Below are 25,530 nucleotides of genomic sequence, written 5' to 3' on the forward strand. Positions count from 1 at the left end.
TTGTTGCATGCATTAGTCGTTCATTCCTTTTTGTTGCTGAGTAATATTCAGTTGTGTACCACAGTTTATTTATCCATTCACCTGATGATGGATATTTGAGCTGTTTTCAAATTTTGTCAATTATTGCTTTATTTTGTTTTATTCTATATTTATTTATTTTGGCTTTATTCCTGCTGTAAACATGTATATACAAGTCTTTGTATGGACCTGTTTTTCATTTACCTTGGTAAATGCTTCAGAGTATAAGGACTGCAGCATATGGCACATGTGTATCTAACTTTGCAAGAAACTGCTGGACTGTTTTCCAAACTGGTTTTAAGCATAAAATATTTGGGATACTTATACTAAAAAAATTATTTGTCTATCTGAAGTTTACATTTTACTGGGTGCCCTGTATTTTATCTGGCAGGCAATTCTATCCCCAAATAAAAGCCCAAGATCAGACCATTCTCTCGCAGATCAGGAACTGAGAAACTTCTTCTGTAAAGGCCCAGACAGTAATCAATTTAGTCTTTATGTGTTATATGGTCGTAGTTACTCAACTGTGCCATTATATTTTGATGATAGCCACAGACAATATATAAATGAATGAACATGGCTGTGATCTAATAAAATTTTACTTACAAAAACAGGGGGCAGCTGGATTTGGCCCACTATGGTCAAACTATGGTCAGGTCATAGTTTGCTGACCCCTGTCTTAGATCCCTGATTCCCAAGGTGTGGTTTCTGTTATCAAATGCAACTTTGTGTGCCCAATGCACAGTGAGGCCAAACAGTAGTGAAATGTCAGAGTTTGTAGCAAAGAAAGCTTTATTGTAGGGCCATGCAAGGAAAACGGGTGGCTCATGCCCCCCACCACAAACCCTGAACTCCCCGAAGGGTTTCAGCAAAGCATTTTTTAAAGGCAAGGTGAGGGAGGGGTTGCTTGTTGCAGACTTCTTGGTGTTGGAAGTTTTTGTTTTTGCAGCTGTCTTTGTAGGTCAGGTCACGATGTTCCTGTACGTCTCCAGTAAGACAAATATTATTCTCTGTTCTGCAACTTTTTATCTCTATATGGATGGAAAAGTGTTATACCCTTAAAGGTCAGAGCTTTGAGAATGGGCTAACCTGTATATTTCAGGCTATAGGCAACATTCTTAACTTGAAGCAAAAGCAATAGAATACAAAGATTAAAGTAAAAGAAACAGATCTAATATGGAGTCAGATTTGTTCTTCCCTATTATAGTTCCAGGATCAGGAGCATGAGTATCACCTGGGAACTTGGTAGAAAAGTAAATTCTCTATTTCTGCCTGAGACCTATCAAGCCGGAAGCTCTACGGATGGGTGGGGCTCAGCCGTTTAAGCCCCGGGAAGTTCTGATGCACACCAAAATGAAAGAACCACTGCTCTAGAGTCTTAGTTCCCAAACATGGATGATCATCAGAATGCCTGGGGCACTTCTTAACTATAGACATAGGTTTTTCCCTTTCATCACTTTAAATATGTCCTGCCACACTCTTCTGGCTTGCAGAGTTTCTGCTGGAAGATCAGCTGTTAACCTTATGGGGATTCCCTTGTATGTTATTTGTTGCTTTTCCCTTGCTGCTTTTAATATTTTTTCTTTGTATTTAATTTTTGATAGTTTGATTAATAGGTGTCTTAAGGTGTTTCTCCTTGGATTTATCCTGTATGGGACTTTCTGTGCTTCCTGGACTTAATTGACTATTTCCTTTCCCATATTAGGGAAGTTTTCAGCTGTAATCTCTTCAAATATTTTCTCAGTCCCTTCCTTTTTCTCTTCTTCTGGGACCCCTATAATTCGAATGTTGGTACGTTTGGTGTTGTCCCAGAGGTCTCTGAGACTGTCCTCAATTCTTTTCATTCTTTTTTCTTTATTCTTCTCTGCGGTAGTTATTTCCACTATTTTATCTTCCAGGTCACTTCTCTGTTCTTCTGCCTCAGTTATTCTGCTACTGATTCCTTCTAGAGAATTTTTGATTTCATTTATTGTGTTGTTCATCATTTGTTTGCTCTTTAGTCTTCTAGGTCCTTGTTAAACATTTCTTGTATTTTTTCCATTCTATTTCCAAGATTTTGGATCACCTTTACTATCATTACTCTGAATTCTTTTTCAGGTAGACTGCCTATTTCCTCTTCATTTGTTTGGTCTGGTGGGTTTTTACCTTGCTCCTTCATCTGCTGTGTATTTCTCTGTCTTCTCATTTTGCTTAACTTACTGTGTTTGGGGTCTCCTTTTCGTAGGCTGCAGGTTTGTAGTTCCCATTGTTTTTGGTGTCCGCCCCCAGTGGGTAAGCTTGGTTCAGTGTGTTGTGTAGGTTTCCTGTTGGAGGGGACTGGTGCCTGTGTTCTGGTGGATGAGGCTAGACCTTGTCTTTCTGGTGGGCAGGACTGTGTCCGGTGGTGTGTTTTGGGGTGTCTGTGAATTTATTATGATTTTAGGCAGCCTCTCTGCTAATGGGTGGGGTTGTGTTCCTGTCTTGCTCGTTGTTTGGCATGGGGTGTCCAGCACTGGAGCTTGCTGGTCATTGAGTGGAGCTGGGTCTTAGTGTTGAGACAGAGATCTCTGGGGAAGCTCTTGCCGATTGATATTACATGGGGCCGGGAGGTTTCTCATGGACCAAAGTCCTGAACTCGGCTCTCCCACCTCAGAGGCTCAGGCCTGACACCCGGCGGGAGCACCAAGACGCTGTCAGCCACACGACATGAAACTGATATGAAATCGTGCTACTGCAAAACTGGCAGACATTCTTTCCTGCTCTTGACTGAAAGACTCTCCACTGAGGATCTGGGGTATCTTTTTTTTTTACACTTCACTGGATTCATCCACAGTAAATAATAATAACCATGATGATGATGATGATGATGAAATAATGTGGTGTCTCTTGATAATCCAAAGATTTTCTCATATGAAATCCCTGTAGTTCTTCCCAGTTCTCAGTTTTGTCTCCAGTGGTGCTAACTGGCAGAAGCACCTCTGCGCTGCTGTCTCTGAGGGCTACCGCCTGCCTTCACCCTAGCCTAGCAGCCCCTTAGCACCTAGGAAGTGGATCACGAAGCCCCAGCAGCAGCCCAGATCTGCTCCAGCCACTTGCGTGCACCTAAGAGTTTTACATACTTTAAATGTGAGTATGTAATACTCGTAAGAACCCTTTAAGGGAGATGTCATTTTTGTCAATTAACAGGTAAGCAAACTTAAGAGCAGAAAAATAAGTTGTTTGCCTTCAGATGACATAGCTGATTAGTAAACTAGCAGAGATTTGAACTGAGATCCATTCAGTTTTAAAATCTTGTCTACCACACATTTCTTCTTCTCTTTAGTTTCTATATAACTGAGTAGATAACAATTGAGTAGCTATTAATAACAATACAATAAGTATAATAATAATTTTTAAATTCATGTTTTTATTAACTTTTACTTATCCCAATTGATTTTCTTTCTACCTCAATGGAGTATAATCATTGTAAACAACTTCTAAAATGTCAAAGTTGGAAATAGTCAAAGTAAGCCCAGTAAGACCTTGTATACTTGAGTGCTAGTATTTATCATGGACAATTCCAGGCTCTACCGCTTGAAAACTGCATAATTTTGGACAGTCTCAATCTCCACATTTGTAAAGTGGGGATAAAAGTGGCATTTATTTTATGGGGTTTTTGGCGAGATAATAACATATGAAAAGCATTGGCCTATTCCTAGCACATAATAGGCATTCAGAGAATTTTATTTTCCCTTTCTGCTTTCTTTCTGATCTAGTTTGCCACTATTTCTAAGCTCCTATTTGATAAACATGACAGGCAAATACACTCTACTTATAAATTTGAAACTCTATCCCACTATATATACATATATGTGTGTTTAAATATACGTGTGTGTGTAAATAAAATTTTTCTTTAGTTTTGTGGCATATAAAAATGCTGTTATCTAAATCCTTTCTGCCATTTTTTTGAGTAGAAAAATCTCTCTCCAAATATTTCCTTTTCTATTATTTCAGTCAGCAAGACAAATAGACTAAGGAAATCACAGCCAAAAAACCTCAAACAAACAAAACACACACACCAGGGAAGACATTGTATGTCAATCAAAAACAGAAAGAAGGAGTCTTGCTCATCTGAGAGCCTCTAAAATCTCCTTGAAGATTCTTTCAAAAAAGAAAAAAAAAAAAAAGCATCTTTTTCATTAAGAATGCAGGAGAAACACCCATGTCCCTCTCACCCTCTCAGCCAGATACAGAACTAGCTGATGCTCCAAGGGCATCATTAAGTTAGCTGAGGAAATATCACTGACAGGTGAGCCAGACTGGAAGGTTTTCATGTTCTGGGCAGCTCTCCACCCAGTCCCTGCTCCACTGCCTACGAGCACCTGCCAGATCACAGAAATGGAGCAACTCAGCTCCTCTCAGGAGCAGCTTCGAGATCAAGCCAGGCATGTTGAAAGACCCAGCCTACATTCAGGGCTCCTGAAGCGGTCTTTTGCCATTACCAAGAGCACCACTCTTCTCCATGGAGCCTTTTTGCAGCCCAGGCATTCCCCCAAGTTTTAGTAGGCCAAAGGGAGATTTTGAGCTTGCAGTATTAAGATTTTCTTTAGAGAATTAGGAAGAGGTGCCAGCATTGAATAGCCCTCACTGAGTCATCGGTCTTTGTATCTTCACGTGTAATAGCTACCATGTATTCGGTGTTGACAGATGGGGCACTTTTTATACATTATCAAATTTGACCTGGATAACAACCCTACAGGATAGTTATTATTATCATCTTCACACCGCCCCTGCTCCATGAGTACATTCGGAGAACCTCAGTGTGACAGCACTCTCTTGTAGCTCTGCATCCCCAGTGCCTAGCATGGTGACTCAAGGTATGTTGGTTGTTGAACCGAATTGAATGGATTAAGCTCATTAGCCCTCTTCTTATTATGGGCTCCCCACCTAGCCCAGATTCCCAGACTTAACAAATCATTAATACCAAGAAGACGTTCTCAACATCCCCCACGTGTCCATTATTAATTTCTTGGAAGGTTTGTACAGGGCAGGGGGGACCACTCTGCACCCTGCCCACATAGCCTTGAGCTCCAGTGGATGACAAAGGCTTCTGACCATTACCCACCAAGGACATGCATTTTCTGGAGTTCCTTTGACAGGGTCCTTCTGCACTTGGATTCCACTATCTGTGAATGTGTCTATAAAACTCTACTCATGTCCCATCATAGGTCAGGCCTCGCTGGGTAAGGAGTGGAGATGTCTGATTAACGTTAAGCAGACATATGAGATTCTATCTTAGGTGCATGACTTGGTTTCTTAGTGACCTCATCGCAGAGCTGAAGCTACATGATATCTCTCAATAGCAGCTGTCCATACGAGCACCTGTCCCTGGAGGAAGAGCTGCTGACATGGCAGAAGATCCCAGGCCCCTCCATCTGGTCCTTGACCATCCTCTCCATGTCTTTGCCTCTGCATGGCTTCTTTGGAAGAGACTGAAAGAACCTGTGGTAAAGAGAGAGTGGAAGAGGATCCTTATTAGCTGTGCCAAGCTGAAGCTCTTCTGATTCCCCTTGCCCTCAATTTGAGAACCCTGAATGGAGAAGCCCTGTTTGCATTGCTTTGTCATTCAGTTCTGTCAATGCCATTTACCCTGGTTTTGTGGGACTCGTGGACTTCAGTTACTTCAAAGGCAGTAGAATAGGAGTGGAACATGGTAAAAATTACAAAAAGAAACTGAGCTTGGAAATAATGGATTAAAATTTGTTGGAAAACACAATGTTAAGATGTATACTTCCACACCATATACACATCCAATGTGAGGACGTGTACGTGCACACAGCCTGCAGGCACAGGTGTAGAATATGCATGTGAGGTCATCATCCCATGACTCAGTACATACCTGCCATGTCCAAGGCCAGGAGCTTAGAGTCAAGGAACAATTCCCAGTCACCTTGGTGTGTCTCAAATAAGCAAAAAAAAGCAGAGACATCCTCAAGAGTTTCTTACATGGCCAGGGGGAGGGAGACTGGATTCGAAGCTTGATGATAGCACATCAAGGAGGGTTTAGCAGGCATCCAGGCACACAGTAAGTGCTGAGTACAGTGACAACTTACTCCATCTCTGAACAAGCAGACAGAATCACTCTGGCCCCAGGTGTGGCATTTTTGTGAAAAATGGGGTCTCAAATTTACTACTTGGCAGAAGGTTGCTTCACAGCATAATTGGAGACAGAGCCCACAAAGGTGACAAAACTAAATGAGCTGATCCGCTACCTGAGAAGCTTTTGACCTTGTCCATCCCCCTTGGAAGAGCCAAGTAAACACCAGTCTCCTGGAGACAGCAGAGCTTTCATGAGAAAGGACTCCGGAAGCTGCCACTCAGAGCCACCAGAGCCCTTGAGATTTACACAGCAGAGAAGGAAGACAAGTCTCCTTCCCATTGTGTGGCTTCTCCACCCTGCTCTGTCTGGATGTGCCACACACCCCCTCCTACCTTTCCATTCTGCTTATACTAGGGAAGAAGCCCAGTCCACTCAACAGGCATTTACTGAGCACCTTCTGTGTGCCAAGTGCTGTGCTTACCCATATATCCTCGCGCCCCCAGCTGAGGGCATGAGTCACCAGTTCAGATCATGAAGGATTATTAACTATTTTATTAATAACAACTACTTCATATATATCTAAAAAGTGCCAGGCAGTGAACTAAAGAATTTTATATGTGTCATTTCAGTTAATGGTCCCAACGATCTAGTGAAGTCAGACCTATTATTATATGTGGGGCTCAAATAGGCAAAATAGCTTATGGACATAGAATTAGCAAGTGGTGGAACTGGGTGTGAACTCAGGCTCCAGAGTCCATACTTCAGCCAGATCACTAAGGAGAGGTGAGCCAGGTAGCAAAGTGGGAGTGAAGCCTGTTTGTGCCTTGGTCAGAATCTGGGCAACATCGGTGCTGAAGTGTTGATGACACATGGCTTTCTGGAATGGGACCATGGCAGGCAACAGAAGAGGGAGGGATGTGGGAGTACAGCTTTTGCTCCAAGAACTCCCTACAGGCCTCTGTGTTCCTCCAAACTCTAGCTGGGCCACCCAGGCCAGGAGCTTTGCTATTACACAAACCTCTGTTCTGTTGCTTCCCAGACCAGTGACCCTGGACAGCTTCCTTAGCTTCTCTGGGCCTCAGTTTGGTTCTCTATGGAAGGAGTTGATATTCCTCCTGCTTAAAGTGCATCAGAGGATTAAATGAGCGACCTCATTTAAAACAAAGTCCACCACAAAGTGGATGATCAATGAGAACTCACCAGATCATCTCCTCTTAATTCAAAGGATCCTGGCTGGCCTCTGAACCCAGATGTACTGTAATCATTCACTTATGCCTGTTTCCTGGAGTCGCACAGACTTGATCCATTCAGTTAATGTAATAATGCTGGCTCTGGCCTCAGAATGCCAGGGTTCAAATCCTGTCTCCACCACTTACTACAGTCTTGAGCAAGTTACTTGAATTCTCTGAGCCTTAGTCTTGTTATCTGTAAAAAGGGGATAGTAATGGTACGTACAATGTAGGGTTGATATGAAGATTAAATGAGATAATCCATGTAAAGCAAAGTGTCCAGCACATAGTAAGCCTTCAATAAATAGTACACGGTAAGAGAAAAAAGCTATAAACCAATATTTATGCAGCATTGTCTGTGTGTCGGACACAGCACTAGATGCCAGGGATACTGTGGTAAATGAACTGACCTGGTCGCAGCCTCCCTGGAGGTCCCAGAGTCCAGAGAAGAAGACTCACAAACCAGTAAACCAAGAAGTAAATCTAACATTACAAATTGTGGTTCAGCCTGGGGAAAAAAATGAACATGGTTTGGTAATAGAAAGTAACAGGTGGGACCTACCTTGTGAAGGTCAAGGCAGGTTGTGAAGTCTGAAAAATTCTGCATATTATAGTTCCCCTCTTCAAAATTCATCATGTTCGTTAACATATTAAAGACTGAGAAATCTTCAATAAAGAAGTGAAGAAATCCATTTAATTTTGTTTAACCTAGGTTTTTCCAAATTGTTTTGACTACAGTAGATTTTTCCCTGCAGAAGACCTTTTAATCATCTTTTAAAAGTTAGTGTTCTGCTGAGCACATTTCAGAGGCTGAACTAAGCTAATATTTCTCTGTAATTAGCTGTTTTTGGCAGCCCCAGGCAAGAATCTTTCATTCGCTTATTCTTTAGATTACAGTGACAATACTGCTTGTGAAAAATGTGTTTCCAGGTGTCACATTCATCCTGTTTTTCTTCAGTGCTATTGATTCCTTCTCTCTCTTTGAACTTCTTTCTTGGTGTATTTCTTCATGTCTCTTTGTTAGCAAACTGGTTTTCACTCTGTCTTTTGCAGAGGGGTGAAAAAGATGCTTTTCAATGGGCAGTGAATTCAGGTGAGTTATACAGCGGGCATCACAGCATGAAGGCTTGAGGGCATTTTCCCAGAGCCAGCTCGAGGCATCTGTACCTGGGTTGTGAGAGCAAATGTCCTGTTTAGAATTCAGAAGTGACAGTGAGGCCGTCAAGCCAGCTGGCAAAGATGTCCAGGGTATTCCCTGATTCGCACCAGCAGGTAAGAAGAGAGAGAAAAGAGATACAGAGCTTCCAACCTCAGTGTCACTCTCCAGAGTAAGTGAGGCTAATCCATTGCTGCTCAGCTTCACAGTGGAGCCTGGAGTAGGCAAAGAATGACCTTGGGGCACAGGAAAATGTCCTTGTGCACAAAATGTTTCATACTTCAAACTTGAGAGGGAACCAGAAATTCTACTATTTGTCTACCATGGGGAGGGCTTAATAAAATACCAGTATTTCCTGAAATTGAATTGCAGATATTTCATGAACTTGGCATCAGATGGGCCTGTATTTATATCCTGACACCACACTGAAGCTCTGTGACCTTACTTACCCTCTCTAAGCCTCAGATATCTCATCCATAAAGTGGGGCTACTGCCACGCACCTAATATGAGGATTAGCTGGGAAGGTGGCAAGTGCAGTGGCAGGCGCTTGGTAGGGTATTTTAAAAGGGCATTTTGGGGCTTCCCTGGTGGCGCAGTGGTTGAGAGTCCGTCTGCCGATGCAGGGGACACGGGTTCGTGCCCCGGTCCGGGAGGATCCCACATGCCACGGAGCGGCTGGGCCCGTGAGCTGTGGCTGCTGAGCCTGTGCGTCCGGAGCCTGTGCTCCGCGACGGGAGAAGCCACAACAGTGAGAGGCCCATGTACCGCAAAAAAAAAAAAAAAAAAAAAGGGCATTTTGCCTCTCCTGCTCTTTGTGAGCCACAGTCAGCTGGTAACACCACCAGGGTGAGTAATTCACTAGATTAGTCCTATCACAGAGTGGGGGCAGGGAGCAATGGTGAGGAATAGAAAAAAGGATTTGAAAATGTAGGAACACTCAAATATCTGGAGCACGGGGCCGCCAGGGCTTGCACCCCACTGGCTGCAAACAGTAAAGTGTGGAGGCCTTAGAGGCATATAGAGAAGGAAGGAAGTGTAGGGATGGGTATGGGAGGGCTCCAGGGAACACTTTGGCTCCCTGACACCATGGCTCAGAGCAAGACGTGGACCTGCAGTACACAGTGAGAGCCAAGGACCAGTTGTGTGGCTGGCGGTGATGTTCTGCTCTGTGCCCGAGGCGGCCACCTGGTCAGCAGCAAAGCGCCGTCTTTCTCTTCCCGAGGATGCCGCAACTATTGGCACCGAGAAGTATACCGTGCAGGGCTTTAAAAGATTATCCCACTCAGCTTCCTCGTTACACAGGTAGATAAACTGAAATACGGGACAAAGACTGTTCTACTCGGTGGGACAGTGTAATCTAAGAAACCCGGCTCTTAACCCTCAGTTTCCTCTTTCCACTAGACCTAATACTATACACCAGGACAAATAAATAGCCTTGCATGGGGAAAACTTCCCTGCTAAGCTTTTGCTTTGGGAACTAGGAGTGTCTCAGTACCTGGCATAATGCACAATGCCAGCCAGTGTATTTGAGCCCAAATAAAAAGAAGGCATCTTTTTTTTTAAATTACTTATCTCCATGATATCATTTTATTTATTTATTTATTTTTTAAACGTCTTTATTGGAGTATAATTGCTTTACAATGGTGTGTTAGTTTCTGCTTTATAACAAAGTGAATCAGTTATACATATACATATGTCCCCATATCTCTTCCCTCTTGTATCTCCCTCCCTCCCACCCTCCCTATCCCACCCTTCTAGGTGGTCACAAAGCACCGAGCTGATCTCCCTGTGCTATGTGGCTGCTTCCCACTAGCTATCTGTTTTACACCACCAAAGAAGACATCTTTTATTCTTTCCCTTTGCTCCTTCCTCTTTTTGCCTTTCTTGAACATGGTGATGGTGCAGCGACCATTCTGTGACGCTGAGGATACTTTGAGGATGGGGCCAAGCACCAAGGAGGAAGGGGAGAAAAGTGGAAGGAGGCTGGGCCATTGAAAGCATCATGGAGCCACCATGCAGTCTGGACTGTCAACTGGGGGCTTATTTTACATGAGAAAAAGTCTCCATTTTACAGTGGGTGTGGGCGTGGGTATGGACCTATAATATAATGTCAGACAAGCTTGGCTACAAATTCCAGCTCTTTATGACTTTAAACAGCCTAGGTAATTTTTTTTCTGGAATTTCCATTTCTTTATAATCACATAAATACTGATTGCCATTAATTACTCTGTGCCAGGAGTTGTGCTGCCTACTTTACATGCATCATAGAGCAAGTGTCACCTCCATCGTACAGATGAGAAAACTGAGGCTGAGGTTGGCAAGTAAGTTGCCTAAAAAGGAATTCAGACCTAGAATTATCTGACTCTGGACATCTATGTTCTTAAAACAACAGGTGTCCATACCAAATGGATGAAAAAGTTCTACATTAAGGTTTTTGGGGAGGATTATGTAAAATTGTGTACCGACTGGAACACAGGAAGCCCTCATTAAATGGTAGCTACTATAATAATTTTTAGATAAAGGTTTTTTAATTAGCTTTTATTTTATTTTTTGGTTTTGTTTGTTTGATTTATGAGACCTAGAAAAAATCTGTGGACAAAAAGGGAGTAATCCCAGAAGGTAAAGTGAAAGGATTAGGATAGGAGGGAATTTTTCCTCTGTTATTCCTGTCAGTGGCCAATTATTTATAGATGATTAGAAGCTAGTACTTTCTACTGTATCTCAAGGCCACTCAGAAGGGGCCCTGGACTGGGAATAGTAGGAAATGTGTTCTAATCCCAGTGTATTAGTAACTCACTGTGTGAACCTAGACAAATCCCTTCCATTTTCTGGATTCTCATTTTCTGCTCTGTAAAAGGAGATGGTTAGATTGGGTTATCTCTGAGGACCTCTTCCTGTTTCTTCTCTGATCATTTCACGCTCACACAGAATGGGCGAACCCCCCATAGAATACTTATTTCAATGAAGTCTTCAGTCCGTCATTTCAAGATACTATATATTCGTACTCACGACCTATATTAATTTCAAGGCCACTACTCATATATGTTAATTTTAGCATCTTATCACTGTATCATTTTTCCTTAACACAGGTACTACAGTTACTTCCAAAAATTCCTTTTAAGATATTAGAAGTAAGGAAAACTTACAGATAAAATCAAAGTATCAATAATCCTAAAATTCGACTTCCTTTCCAAATTATGTTTTGTTTAGACCGCTATAAAAAATGAATCAGTATTTCCCACCTGACAACAACACAAGGTGTTTACAAGCTTTCAGGATAAAGAAGAAGCAGCCCAAATTACACATGCATTCGTAGAAAGGCTGTAAATCACTTGAGTGACTCTGGCAGCTGTCCTAATAAAAGCTGCATTCTACACTCACTCTGGCCCATTATTCATAAATTCCAAGATCCCAAGGCTCCCAAGCTGTCAGCAGTGGGAATAATTGTGAGGAAGATTCAGAGGCAGTCTTGGGAAGATACCTATCCAGGAGATAGCTGGAAATTGGTGTTATCTTCTCAGCACGAGCCCTACATGCCCATCCCCAGAGGGCAGAATAAGAACCCATGATCCAAAGTATTTAGGAAAATATAGGGAAGAAGTTCCTAGTCAGCAGCTACTTATAGGCAGTGACTTTCTTGACATCATAAGGAGGCAGGTCACCTCTTAATGATGATGTTGAGGGATCAAACTTTAGGTAGAGGTTGGCCTGGATGAATGTCATCTTCCCTTCTATCAAGACTGACTAGGACTACAGGCTTTATTTGCATTACTGTTAACTAAACAGAGTTTGTTTGGATTTCATTAGTTTCTCCATTAATGTCCTCTTCCTGTTACAGAGAAATCCAAGGAACCACACTGCACTTAGTTGTTATGCTTCCTTAGTTTCCTGGGGTCTGTGACAGTTTCTCAGTCTTTCCTTGTTTTTCATGACCTTAACGATCTTGAGGATTACTAGCCAGGTACCCTGTGAAGTCCCCCAAACTTGAGTGTTTCTGATGTTTTTCTCCTTGTTATATGACTGTTGTGGGTTTTCTGAAAGAATAATGCAGAGGTTAAAGAAGTAATATCATACCAGGGCACACGTGACATCACATGACAACACTGGTGAAGTGAACCTTCATCACCTGGTTAGGGTGGTGTTTGCCACATCTCTCCACTGCAGAGTTCCCGTTTTCCCATTTCCCTCTGTTCTTCAGACATGAGTCACTAAGCCTAGCCCACCTTCAGAGGGCGAGAGGGGACAGAAGTTAAGCAGTAAGACCCATAAGTGGTATCTTTTAAAATTGTTCATTTGAGCTGTTTTTGCTGGTATTTAAAAGAACAATTTATTTTTGCATGTTGACCTTCCAGCTGACAACCTTACTAATTCACTTATTAATCTAAAAACTTTCTTTGGATTCTTCTGAAATTTCTAGGTACAAAATCATATCTATTGTGAAAAATGACTATTTTATGTCTTCCTTTCCAATCCTTAAACATTTATCTTTTTTTCTGCCTTATGACACGGACTTTCAGTATAATGTGAAATCTACGTAGTTATAGCAAGTATCATTATCTCACTCTCAGAGAGAACGTTTTCAACACTTTACCATTAGGTATAGAAATAACCTATGTGATATTTAGAAAGTTCCCTTCTATTTCTGTTTTGCTAAGAGTTTTTATTATGAATAGTTGTTGGATTTTAAGAAATCTTTTACTGTATCCATAAAATTGATCATATGTTTTTTCCTTTTTATTTTGTGAAGGTGGTAAAATATATTGATCAATTCCAAATGCAAAATCAACCTTGAATTCCTAGAATAAATGTGATCAAGATGTATTATCCCTTTTTTGTCTTGCTGAATTTGGTTAACAAATTTTTTTTTTTTAGAATTTTTGCAGCTGTGTGCATGAGTTATTATAGCCTCATTAAATGAGGTGGGAAGTGTTTCATTTTTTTTATCATCAAGAAGAGTTGTTATAAAAATTCTTGTATCCCTTTCTTAAATGTTTGATAAAATTTACATGAAGAGACACCTGAGTCTGCATTTTGGTGGTGGGGGTGAGGGGCAAGTTTTAAATTATGGATTAAATTTCAGTAATATTTAGAGGAGCATTCATATTTCTGTTTCTTCTTCTGTCAGTTTTGAAATTTTTATTTTTCTAGAAATCTGACTATTTCATGTAAACGTTCAAATCTATTTACATACATTAGCTTATAGTATTCTTATCTTATGGTGTTCTTTTTTCATTTATGATGTTTGGTATTTGTGTCTGCTCTCAATTTTTTTAACTTGATCTGTCTCGTCATGGTTTATCTGATTTATTAGTCTTTATAAGACCAACTGTTTCTCTTTATTTTATTGATTTCTGCTCGTACCTTTATTGTTCACTTCCTTTTACTTTGGATTCAATTTTTATTTTTCTAATTTTTTTGAGAAAACCTTTTGTTAATGCCTAGACTTCGGATTTTATAACCTTCTTCCTCTGCCCCACTTATATGTATTTCAGGCCGTTAATGTGTCTCAAATACACCTTTAGCTTCATGTTACAATTCTGATGTTATTCTTTTTTATTATTTTGTTTAAATATTTTCAGATTTCTACTATAATTTCCATATTGACCCATGATTTATATGGAACCATGCCTGCTAATTTCGAAACATATGGGGATCTGCTAAGACACACACACACACACACACACACACACACACACACACACACACATTTTCTGCTTGTTCTCAGTGGGGAGGTTGGTCTTTAATCTCTCATTTTCAGAAGCAGAATTCCCTTTCCTCTTTATTTTTGAATACTTTGTAAAGACTTACTTCTCAATGAAGCTTTCTCTAATCATCCCCATTCCATTCTCTTCCCTCAGCATATCCTGTCTGGTTCCGTACTGCTCAGTCTGCTCCTGTATTTCCGACAATGGGAGTTATGCTTGCATCCATGCTCCTTCCCACATACACCCAGGACACTGTATTTTAATTCATCCATTCCTCACCTCAGCACCTCACATGTAGGGGGAAATGCCACGGATGTATTCCAGCCCCTGGCTGACAGGTTAGCCTGCCACTGGTCATGCCTCTCGAGGGGACATCAACCACTGCCTGCTGGTAGAGATATGGTGGTCAATGGTCAGTGACTGACTTTGATGCAGTTACCCCACCAGACACACAAGTGGCCACTCTCACAAGAGTAGGAGTGCTTGTTTTCCCACCTGGCTTCTCTCCTTCTATATCTGGAGCTCTGGCTTTGTTATCTGAGTTCAGAAGCCTTGACTACTGTGGAACAAGATGGGTCTGAATCAAGCGTTGGCCCTTCTGGAGCTCAGATGAGGCACCTAAAGGAGATTCTGTCAACTTGGATTCTTATCACAATTGTTTAGAGAGAAAAATGAGGGTGTTTGGGAGTGATTTAGCTGTGTGGATTGTGGTGACTTGCCTTGCTACTGATTTTATATATTCAGGGGTCTCTAAAGTGATTGTTCTGGGAATGGTCAACCACCACCACATTGATTTCTATGAATCTGATGGTATCTGGAGAGGGTCCAATCCTGCTTGGCAGAATACATTGGGAAGTGAAGTGGCAGGCCCTTTCTAATGAGGCTCTGAGAGCAGAATGTTGAATATGGAGGAGTAAGGGAGGGAGGTGGCGGGCTCAAAGCAGATTGCTTTAAACACAGCCAGCATGGTCCACTTATGTGTCCCCTTTACTTCATGTGCAAATCCAGTCCTGTCCTATGGTTGGACATTCATTCCCCCCCGCCCCACCTGCCCCAACCCTGGGATCCTGGATGCTAGGATAAGAGGGGCCCCAGAAAATTTTAGTATAAGAGGTAATTACTTAGTCCTAATACCATTCTTATTTGAGTTTGTATTTGCACATGAGAAGAAATATATGTATCAGTAAAAAAGGTAAACGTATTAGCAGCGATTATCTTCTGGTACATAGAGCATGGGTTATTATAATACTCCACAATTATTATTATTATTATTATTTTTTTTGCGGTACGTGGGCCTCTCACTGTTGTGGCCTCTCCCGTTGCAGAGCACAGGCTCCGGACGCACAGGCTCAGCGGCCATGGCTCACGGGCCTAGCCACTCTGCAGCATGTGGGATCTTCCCAGACCGGCGCACGAACCCGTGTCCCCTGCATCGGCAGGCGGATTCTCAACCACTGCGCCACCAGGGAAGCCCCATAATTATTTTTTATATTCAGAAATATATTGGTATGGCCAAAAATATATTTCAATAAAGGACTATGTCCTCTGACTCAATGGTCCACCTCTTGGAATATATCCTAGGTTAGTAATTTAAAACACAGGAAATATAGTTATGTATAAACATGATGATCTATAACAAACTAGTTTTTGTAACAGTGAATGAGCTATACTTTTAAAAAAATCTAAATATGCAGTAAAAAGGATATATAGGATTACATAAATGTTGACCCAGTAATAGTGTGGACTATTATGCAGACTTTAAAAACATTTTTAAAGGGTTTTAAAGATTTGGGAGAAAGCACAGTGTGTACTGTGAAAAGAAAAATGTGACGTTCAAACTTTCTTCACAATATAATATGTTTTAAATATACTTATAATTCTGTAAAATATACAGAAAAATGTTCAGTAGGTAGCTTTGGATGGCAGAATACTGGATGACTTTCGCATATTTTTTTCCTACTTCGTTTAACTTTTCCGTAGTGAACATGGTTTATATACACATATACACACACATATCCACTGAAAAATTCATATCAGAAGGAGCTTTAAACCCTGGGAGTTAGAGGTTTGCTTACTTAAACTCTGAGGAGAGCAATCGAGGCTTAAATGAATATAAATTTTTATGTTCATGTAATTTTTTCCCTAAATTCAACATTAAATGCTTATGCAGTTATTGAACCAATATCTAGAATAACCTCATCAATTATTTGAAAATCATGTTAAATGGAAATGCAAAGGCACACAACTCAAATGAGCCAGAGGGTCTGAGGTCAGATGTTATTCCATCTTCAGAAGATGATACTCCATCAGGTGCATTAATCAGCCTCTGTCTTTCTCTGAATAAATGCTTATTCTGCTCAGAGACCAAGTTCTAATTTGATCCATTCATATTTGAGGGGGTTGGCATTTATAATTCATTATGGGCTTTGGCTTATTGCTACATTCCTCACATTGCCACCAGACTGTACAACTGTGAGAGGCATGGTTCTCTGTGTTCAGCACATCCTGGAACACTCCATGCAAGCCGTCTTGACAACTGTCCTCTAGGATGTATTTTCCACATAGCATTCTAGTGGGCAATGCCCCCTGGAGTAGCAGGGTCCCTGAATTTTACACAAATTCCTGCTGTACTTGACTTCTCACCTCTCTTCTCCCATCTAACTTCATAATTCAGTTGGGAATTGTTTATATTAACCAGAAACTGAAATAACGGTCAATATAAACATCAGAGGAGGAAGTGGAGGTAGTTAAAAATGTGGAGAAATATGACAGTTCTTACCCAAATCAGATTCTGTAATCCTTAAAATAGCAAGTGTTTTAAGCTTCACTTCCTAAATAGAGGTCTACTGACTCTACTGTTATGGGAAATTGTGATCAAATCAATACTGTATATTACTAATATTATATTGTAATGTGCCAAGTTTGAATGGGAACAGTAGGTTTAAAGCAGGGTCATTAGTTTGATTGGCTAAATTGTTTAAGTGGCTGCACATTATGATTATAGTATATATGAAGATTCAATCAAAGCTGAGCTCCTGCCTCCCCCAACCCCCCAAAAAAGAAACAAAGGGTAAAAGTTTTTTTTTAAAAAGAGTGTCTTCATCAGGGTGGCTAGTCTCATCCATGCTGCAGTAGAATAATCCCCCCCACGTCTTAGCCTTACAACAACAAAGGTTTGTCTCTCACATCAGTCTGATGTGGATGGGGGACTTCCTGAGTGATTTTTCTACAGGCAGTGGCTCAAGGACCAAGGCCTCTTCCATCCTGCTGTTGCACCATCTTGGAGTCTTTTGCTTCTGACTGTTCAGATAGATGACAGAGAGAGAGGTACCAAAGGGAAAGCACTCCCATTCTTAATTCATATGACACCCCCCCAAAAAATAGATGCTTAGTTACTGGCTATTCAGTGAGGAGTTACAGCCTCTGCCACAGGCAGGGAGTGAATTGTTGCATTCTAGCTGGAACAGTTTGTTCCCATCAGGGAGCTCATGTACCTCATGTGGCAGCTTGGTACCTTCTGGGCTCCTGTGTGAGTCCCCCAAGGAGAATGAATCTGTCTACAGGGCTAGTGAGTTCCTGACATGAAACTCAGCTATCCTTTCAACCATAGCCCACTTTGGTGACATTTTCTTTAAACTAACACATACATTCATTCCCCAGGACGTGTGCGTATCCGACTTTCCCGTTTCCTTGAGAACTGAGGCATCCACCTCTGCTCCTTTCTGCCAGGACGACCCCTCTACTCTAACTCCAAACCCTACTTGTTGAAATCCTTCCTTTTTTAGGAAACATTTTGAATGATGCCACTTCTTTTACAAAGTCTCTGATCCTATCAATTAAATGTTCGTTTATTTAACAGATATTATTGAACATTTCTTAAGTGAGAATCACTGTCTTAGTCCCTGAAGAACTAGTGTCAAACAAAATAGATAAATTCTCTCATCTTGTGGAATTTTATCTTCCAGTTGAAAGAGACAATAGTAAAGAAAGTAAAGGTTTTTAAAATCACCAATTGTAGTAACGGCTGGGAAGAAAAGAGAGTATTGTGACAAAGGGAGGTGGACTGCCTTAGTTTGGACAGAAGCCTTTTTGAGAAGGTAACACATGGGCTGACACTTGAATGTGTGCACTTCCTTCGTCCAGGGCTCATGGCAGAGTGTTTGTACCACTTAAAAAATACTTCTCATAATCTACATGATATGTTTTCCCTCTACCTCCTGGCCCAATGTGGTAGATTATGAGCTTCCTGAGGGAAAGAACTACGTCTTATGTATCCCTTTCATTGAAATAACTTTAAATTCTAGTTTCTATTTATGACATCTAATCAAACGGCTAATACCTAACATAGTGCCTGGCTCTTAATAGTTGCCTAATAAATGGAAACCTAGCTTACTGAACACACACACAAACACACACACACACACACACACAGAATAAGTGTTCAGACATGGGTGTTGGATTGAAGAGAATTGAATTGACTAGACATCATCAGAAGTAACCCACAATGTTAAAAACAGACAGTTTCCTCAGGTCTAGCTTGACAGTGAGTCAGCCTCTCTGTGGCATCTCTCAAGTCATTTTGAGAGTCATCCCCACTTTCTCCGTAGGTCACTCTGAGCACACAGCTAGCCCAAAGGAATTTCTTGGCATCCAAGCACATTTCCTCATGCAATTTAGTGGCTAGGGCTCATGCTTAAAAGAATAGGATAAAATATATTCTCCTACAGAGCATGGCATCTTGTCAAAGAGTGAATATGGAGTGCACCAGACTGCTCTAGCTACCAATCAGTACAGTCCTGGCCAGTTTCTAGAGTACTGAGTGGAGAAGGCCATACTGGACTTAATACCCTTGCTGTTACAAGGCAAACGGTATAACACTACTTTTACTATTATTATCGCTGTTGTTATCATTTTCCCGAGCAAAGCCCTTGACCTGTCTTATTTCTTTTAATCCTCCCAACAGCCTTTTGAAATCAATTCTATAACCTCCATTTTCCATAATGAAGAGCTGAAGTTTCACCAAGTTAAGAAACGTGTCTAGCTGGCAGAGCTGGTAAGTGGTAGAGCCGTGTTCGAAGTCTCATTCCAGAGCCCATGTGTGTCATTGAAACTCTAAGACAGACATTGTTCTATTAATTAACTTGGCACTGCCCCTCCTGTGTAAGGCAGGGAACATTTCCCAGGACTTCCTTCGCCATGTGGTCCTGAGTTAGGGCCACCAGAGAAACTTATATGAGATTTGGGAAGTGGAAGTGAAGCAGAGGCTGTCCTCTCAGAGGGGGAGCAGTCAGGCACGATGACGAATGATGCCCAGGTGCCTGGGAAGCCTCAGCCAGCCCCTGCTCTCTTCCTGTTGCTCGTGCAGTTCATCTCTTTCTGCCACCCAACAGCAGCCTCAGGTGCACTCCCACATGGTTGGTCACCGGCTGCAGGTGAATTCCTAAGGGGCAGCTGATTCTACAGAGCAGGAGTTTCCCAGCCCTCTCCAAGAACTTCCCCTTTGTAGCCCTTTGTTGACAGCCAGGTGCGCACAGCTTCTCATGTTTTCCTACAAGCTCTGACCTGTCCACCTTCACCAGTGTATCAGGTGCGTGTGGCTTGTGACTCTGATTCTCTGACGCCTACTTCAAGGTTTTAATTTTCCTATATCACCATTTGTATGAACAATGATTCTTCCACTAAATCCTTTATTCTCATAATAGTTGTAGAGGCTCTGTTTTCATGATTGACCCACATGTGAAATAGAAATGATAATGATAAGACCACCACTCCCTGCAATGTAGCAAATGCCTCATGCTATGGGCTCTGTATGCTTTACCTGGTGATTATGCAGATTCTTTCTTACATGAGGCCATTTCTGAGTTATGCTGGCCATTCTTCTGGCAAAGAAAGGGACTGGGTTTATAAAAAGTAATTTATGACTAAGAACCCCAGCAAAGTGACTTTCTCAAACACATAGGACTTTGGTGCTGTTGTGCCTGCCTGTTTAATTGCCCTCTTTAGTTCTCTAGTCTCTCAAAAGGATTATTTTCATGAGCTCTGAGTGACTTAACTCATATGGTGACGTGTATCCTTCATCTGCTGCAAATGAGAGGCGTTAATCAGCACACTCACAAGGTGACTCACCAGGGATGTTCTTGCCAAGCAAGGATTGGGTGTTCAGACAGCCCCCATGTCAGAGTGAATGTAAGCCTCTGATTTCACTTCACCTCCTTAAAAATCTTTCCCTTTCAAGAATCGCTCTCCAGTTCCAGCTCCACAAGCTGTGTGATATTTTTATGCCAAAAATTAGCCTTGCAAAGGGCAAACTTTATCATTCTTTCCAAAGGATGACCACAAACGTTTCATGCAAGGATGATGAAGCTCTTAATGCCATCGTTATCAATTCGCCTTCTCATACCAGCACCCTGATCCCATCTCTTAAGTGTACGTATCACCACACATCCAGAGGCAGGAAGCTATATGCAGCTCTTCTTTATTTGACCACTGCAGTGAGTCACATTGTGTGCACCGATAGGCCTTCAAAGCCTTGCCTGCAAAATCTCTCAATTCCCAATAAGTGGGTACCATAGCCACCTGTACATTCCACTTTTTGAGAAGTTAAAAAGCCTACCTTATAAGAATAGCTAACCCTCATCTGACCTCATAGAATGGAGGGATGCAGGATTCAGGCCTGGGACATTGATAAGGAGCTGCCTGTGGTTATAGGCATAAGAGGGACCGATGATTCTGAAAGTGGGTACCCCACAACCCCAAGGGATAGTGTAATGAAGTGTCTCCTGCTCCCCCAAGTGACTCCTTGACACTATTCCTTGATCCCTGTAAGTCCATAGGTCCAACAATTAGCTCGCTACCTTACACAAAGAGAAAACTCAATAAAATGGTAGATGAATGAATGGCAAATGAAAAAAGTCCATAGGAATCTATGTGTGAGAGGACTAAGGCTTTTCTTCAAGGGGAAGTAACTTGGATCACAACATAGCAATAAGCAGAGTTTCAAAGGACTTGGGTGCCTGTTTATAAATTGTGTCTTTTAGAGTAGGCTCCATCTGTACCCAGTGAAAATATGGCCTTCACGACTTCCTGCATCCAGAGATACGGACAGATGGTGGCTAGAGGGACCAACTCAGCCACTTAGCTGGCTTCCTAGTACCAATCAGTGTACTACCTGAGAGATAGGTGTATTTCAGGTAGAGACCCGTGAGTTTGATGAGCAGACCATGACTTTATCGAGACCTTCATGTGACTAGATGTACCTGTTTACAAAACACCTCTCTGAGGTTCGATGTACTATATGTGATCAAAAGATCCATCAATCTACCTACAGAATATGGGTCTTGCCTCATGGTCCTAACCCTCTAACCACCCGACTTCCCGTAGCACACCATTCCCATCTTCCTTGATTCAGTGTTGTCTGTAAGTACATACGCTTGAAATGAAAAATGGCAATAATGATGGTGATGATTGATGATGGTGATGCTGGTGATGCTGGTGAGCCTTTAAGCAGTGCTTGAAAGGCTAGGTACCTCTTTTAAAATTTGATCTCCATGCGGGAGCAGCTATTATTCTCATTTTACGGATGAAAAAACTAGGTCTTAGAGTAAACATCTTGTGAAGCTTAATTAGAGCTTCATTTGCTTACTTGGTTGATACTTTGCACTCTGAGGAAAGCACCCTTATTTTCTGTTTTCTGACTAATTGAAAATCAATTCTTTCTACAAAAGTCTTATAGAATACTTATTTTATATTTCCTTCACAATCCATAAGAAAAATGAGTTGAAGTTTGCTAAATTCCAATCCAGTTTTTCTTGGTGTAATTCAGATTGCTTCCTGGGAACATGTTGATCAGTAGCATAGTAGAGTAAAGGTGTTTTAAAGCCATAAAGATGAGCACAGCATAATTTTAACAGCAGCCACAGAAACATACACATAAAGCTATCTTAGAGTATTTAAAGCACTTATATTTCTAAAATCTAAATTATCCAAATAGCGTCATTAAAGAGAAAAACATATAAAACGTATAAAATTAAAGTGATTTTTGGAATAGCACGTATGGATTTTGTGACAAGCTGTGGGCTATGTCAGGAAAAGGTCATTTGCTGGTTCTTTTATAAATGATGCTGTTTGGGAATTCTTCCCAGGGTTGTTAGAGACGGATGCAGAGCAACAGTTCTTAGTCTGCATCTCTTTGCCAAGTCTGTGGTCAGCGGGCTACATTTGCTCCCTGGTAGACAATGGATTTGAGCAGGAGCTGGGAAATTCTATCCCTTCGTCTTACCTGCTTTTCCTCTTGGCTGAATGTAGGATGAGGACAACAGTGCCAGCCCCTAGTGGTGTGAGGTGCTGGTGTAAAAGACAAAGCGATGAAAGACCAAAGGGATTTTCAAGGCTGGGGGTCCTCACAGAGTTTGGCCAGGATTCTGGCTCCCAGCCCACCTCCCACCTCCACTCCCTTACCTGATCCAGACCTGTAGCCCATTCAGAGAAATACTAGGACTCAAGGCCTTCTTAGCTTTGGACTGGTTGTTCTGGTACAAGCATAACATGACTGAACTTCAGGACAGTGAACAATTATAGATCTGCCAGGGGGCACATGCTAGAGAACTGCTCTTCTTATATTGTTTCAAACTAGGTCCTGGGGGCTTCCCTGGTGGCGCAGTGGTGGAGAGTCTGCCTGCCGATGCAGGGGACACGGGTTCGTGCCCTGGTCCGGGAAGATCCCACATGCCGCGGAGCGGCTGGGCCCGTGAGCTATGGCCGCTGAGCCTGCGCGTCCGGAGCCTGTGCTCTGCAATGGGAGAGGCCACAACAGTGAAAGGCCCGTGTACCGCAAAAAAAAAAAAAAAAACCCCACTAGGTCCTGGGGGCAGGATCAAGTTTTGTGAATGCCAAAGGGCCCTTGAGAATGATCAGCGTTTTGGTCTTGCCAAGCTGTTTTTAGGTCTAGCGTGTATTCCTTTTTCCTCCTGGTGACATGTCTTGGCTCTGTAGGCAGCCTGCCCAGATCATGGTTTGCCCCTGTCTGGTTCAGTAAGAGCTCACTGCAGGGCAAGCCAGCAAAGTGAAGAGCAAAGCAGCAGGCCTCGGGACCACACACCAGATTACTGGACAGTTTGACCAACTCTTCTAGGTTTCCTCTGTTTCTCCCAAGACATCTCAGAGATGTTTTCTGTCAGATTTATTTCACTGTGCCATCTTTATTTCAGCCATATTTTGTGGGTTAAGCTTTGTATTTAGGAAGCAAATGGTTTTCATGCTAATTTCTCCCCGAAGGCTCTCTAGGCAATGTATAAACCAATATTTGCTTTGCTCCGAGGTACAGGAATATGATCTTTATGCAAAACACATTAGCTTCTTTGGGCCTCTTTCCTATTTCCAATACACATGTTTTTATAAACACATACCTGAAGAATTTTGGCAAATGTATCACTTTTCTTCTTTGTTTACTAGATATTTGTTAGATTATCTCTAGTATTCAGTTAACTTTCAGTTGGCCAGAAGAAGAGCAGGAAGCTAGCGTGCTTTGGGAGAGTAATGGAGTTGAAGGGCTAATGAGATGATTGCCCTGAAGTTTCCTTGCAGTCCGACAGTGGACTTGTGGATGGGAGGCTGTGTTACAGATAGGTTATATATAAAGGTATAGAGCCGCAGAGCTGGATTTTAATGCCTGCTCTGGTACCCACTGAATATGTGACCTGGGCAGGCCTCCTAACCTCTCTTAAGCTTGGGGTTTTCAGAATATGGGGATTGATTATCCCTAGATCAGAGGGTTAGTGAAAGGATAATATGAATATATATATATATATATATATATATATATATATATATATATATATATATATATATATATATACCAGTAGCATTGAATCCAGGATATGTTAAGTATTCATCCCTACGTAGCTGTTATTACTACAAAGGACTTCAGTGAAGGGGCTGGCCAGTCTTAATACTATTATTGACTGAGACCCTGACGTCAGGACTTGTGTGAACCTGTATCCGGATTTACAATTGCAGGAAACTAAATATCAGCTTTCCAAAAAGCATTGAGTGGATCACTAAAGTCACCGAACAACTGGTTATTTTAATACAGAAAATTGCACCACTAAATAATATTTTGGTCTTACAACTTTCCTCAGCCAATTCTTAAATCACTTCTAAGATCATTACGTGGAGAAAGCCTTAGGTAATATTCTGGTATCTGTTCTTCCAACCTGTTTCTCCGCCCTTACCACCCTCTATTTACACACACACAGTATTACATAAAATCACATGGGATGATAACATATAGAATATTTTGTAGCCCTTTTTTTTCACTGAGTGAAATATTGTGAATATTCTATTCTACCTAATTAATAGCTGTATGGTGTCAAAAGTTGACTTCATTGACTATTTGAAATTTATTTCCATTTTTAAAATATTCTAAGTGACATTTTGATGAAGATCTTGAAACATATATATGTGTACATATTGCTATTATGTTCTTATAAAAACTTCTAGATGCAGAAGTTTGGGGTTCTAGGAGATACACATATTTTAGGGCTTTTGTTGAATCTTGTCAAATTTCCATCAGAGATACCAGATCAGTTTATACTCCTGTCCGGTGAATTCTGGTTTCTCCTAACCATTGTTAACTGTGGTATAGTCATTTAAAAAACTTGCCAACTTGAAAGATGGAAATAGTATATCAATATTCTTTTAATTTGCATATCTTTGATTCTTTTCACACATTTATTGGCTCTTCCTCTTTAGTAAACTGCTTTTCCAAACTTTTTCTTTATTAAAAAATTAATAAGTTGTGGGATGAAGTTGGGAATATAATATCTTAACATATTTTGTTGGCTTTCAGGACTGAAAGTAAAGTAAATGTAACAGCAATGATAGACAGTTGCTTCTTCACAACAGAAACTGTTGCCCAGTAGGACACAGTGATCTCGGGAGATGCTAAGTGTGTGTGGACGTCTGACAATGGTTAGAACAAGGTCTTCTAATAGTAAAGTCATGATAATTAAGGATTTAGCCCCCAAATAACTACCATGAGACAATGAACGAAAACTCCTCCATCTTAAAATATAAAGGTTTATTATGGCTCACCTAGAAATGCTACCTAGACGAGTTTCCAGATTTTTTCAGGAAATCTGGAAAGACATTACTGCAAATCATACTTGTAGAACACTAAGTTAATAGTCATACAAAGACACTCAGAAGTTCAGAGATATATAATATATAGGAAGGTCATATGTATTATATATATAATATATGAGAATATAAAAATACAATATATAAGGATATATATATATATACACTTATATATGTATCTACAGAGAGAGAAAGAGAAAATGTATGAGAAGGTCATTCTTACATCA

The 25,530-nt window shown here is 41.2% G+C and overlaps 1 protein-coding gene across 14 annotated transcripts in view; it reads left to right on the forward strand.

Annotated features, from left to right (window-relative positions):
* Positions 1–25,530, forward strand: part of LOC308616704 (uncharacterized protein) — a 469,470-nt gene that overhangs the window by 411,632 nt on the left and 32,308 nt on the right. For 10 of the 14 annotated variants that reach the window (XM_081233063.1, XM_081233051.1, XM_081233060.1 and 7 more), the window contains one exon: positions 19,131–19,220. The exons of the other annotated variants lie outside the window; for them this stretch is intronic. The gene's annotated coding sequence lies outside the window, so the exon portion shown is untranslated. The remainder of the gene's footprint in view (positions 1–19,130; positions 19,221–25,530) is intronic. 14 annotated transcript variants of the gene reach the window in all.

Source organism: Mesoplodon bidens, assembly GCF_964165515.1.
Source record: "Mesoplodon bidens genome assembly, chromosome: 4".
Classification (NCBI taxonomy): Eukaryota; Metazoa; Chordata; class Mammalia; order Artiodactyla; family Ziphiidae; genus Mesoplodon; species Mesoplodon bidens.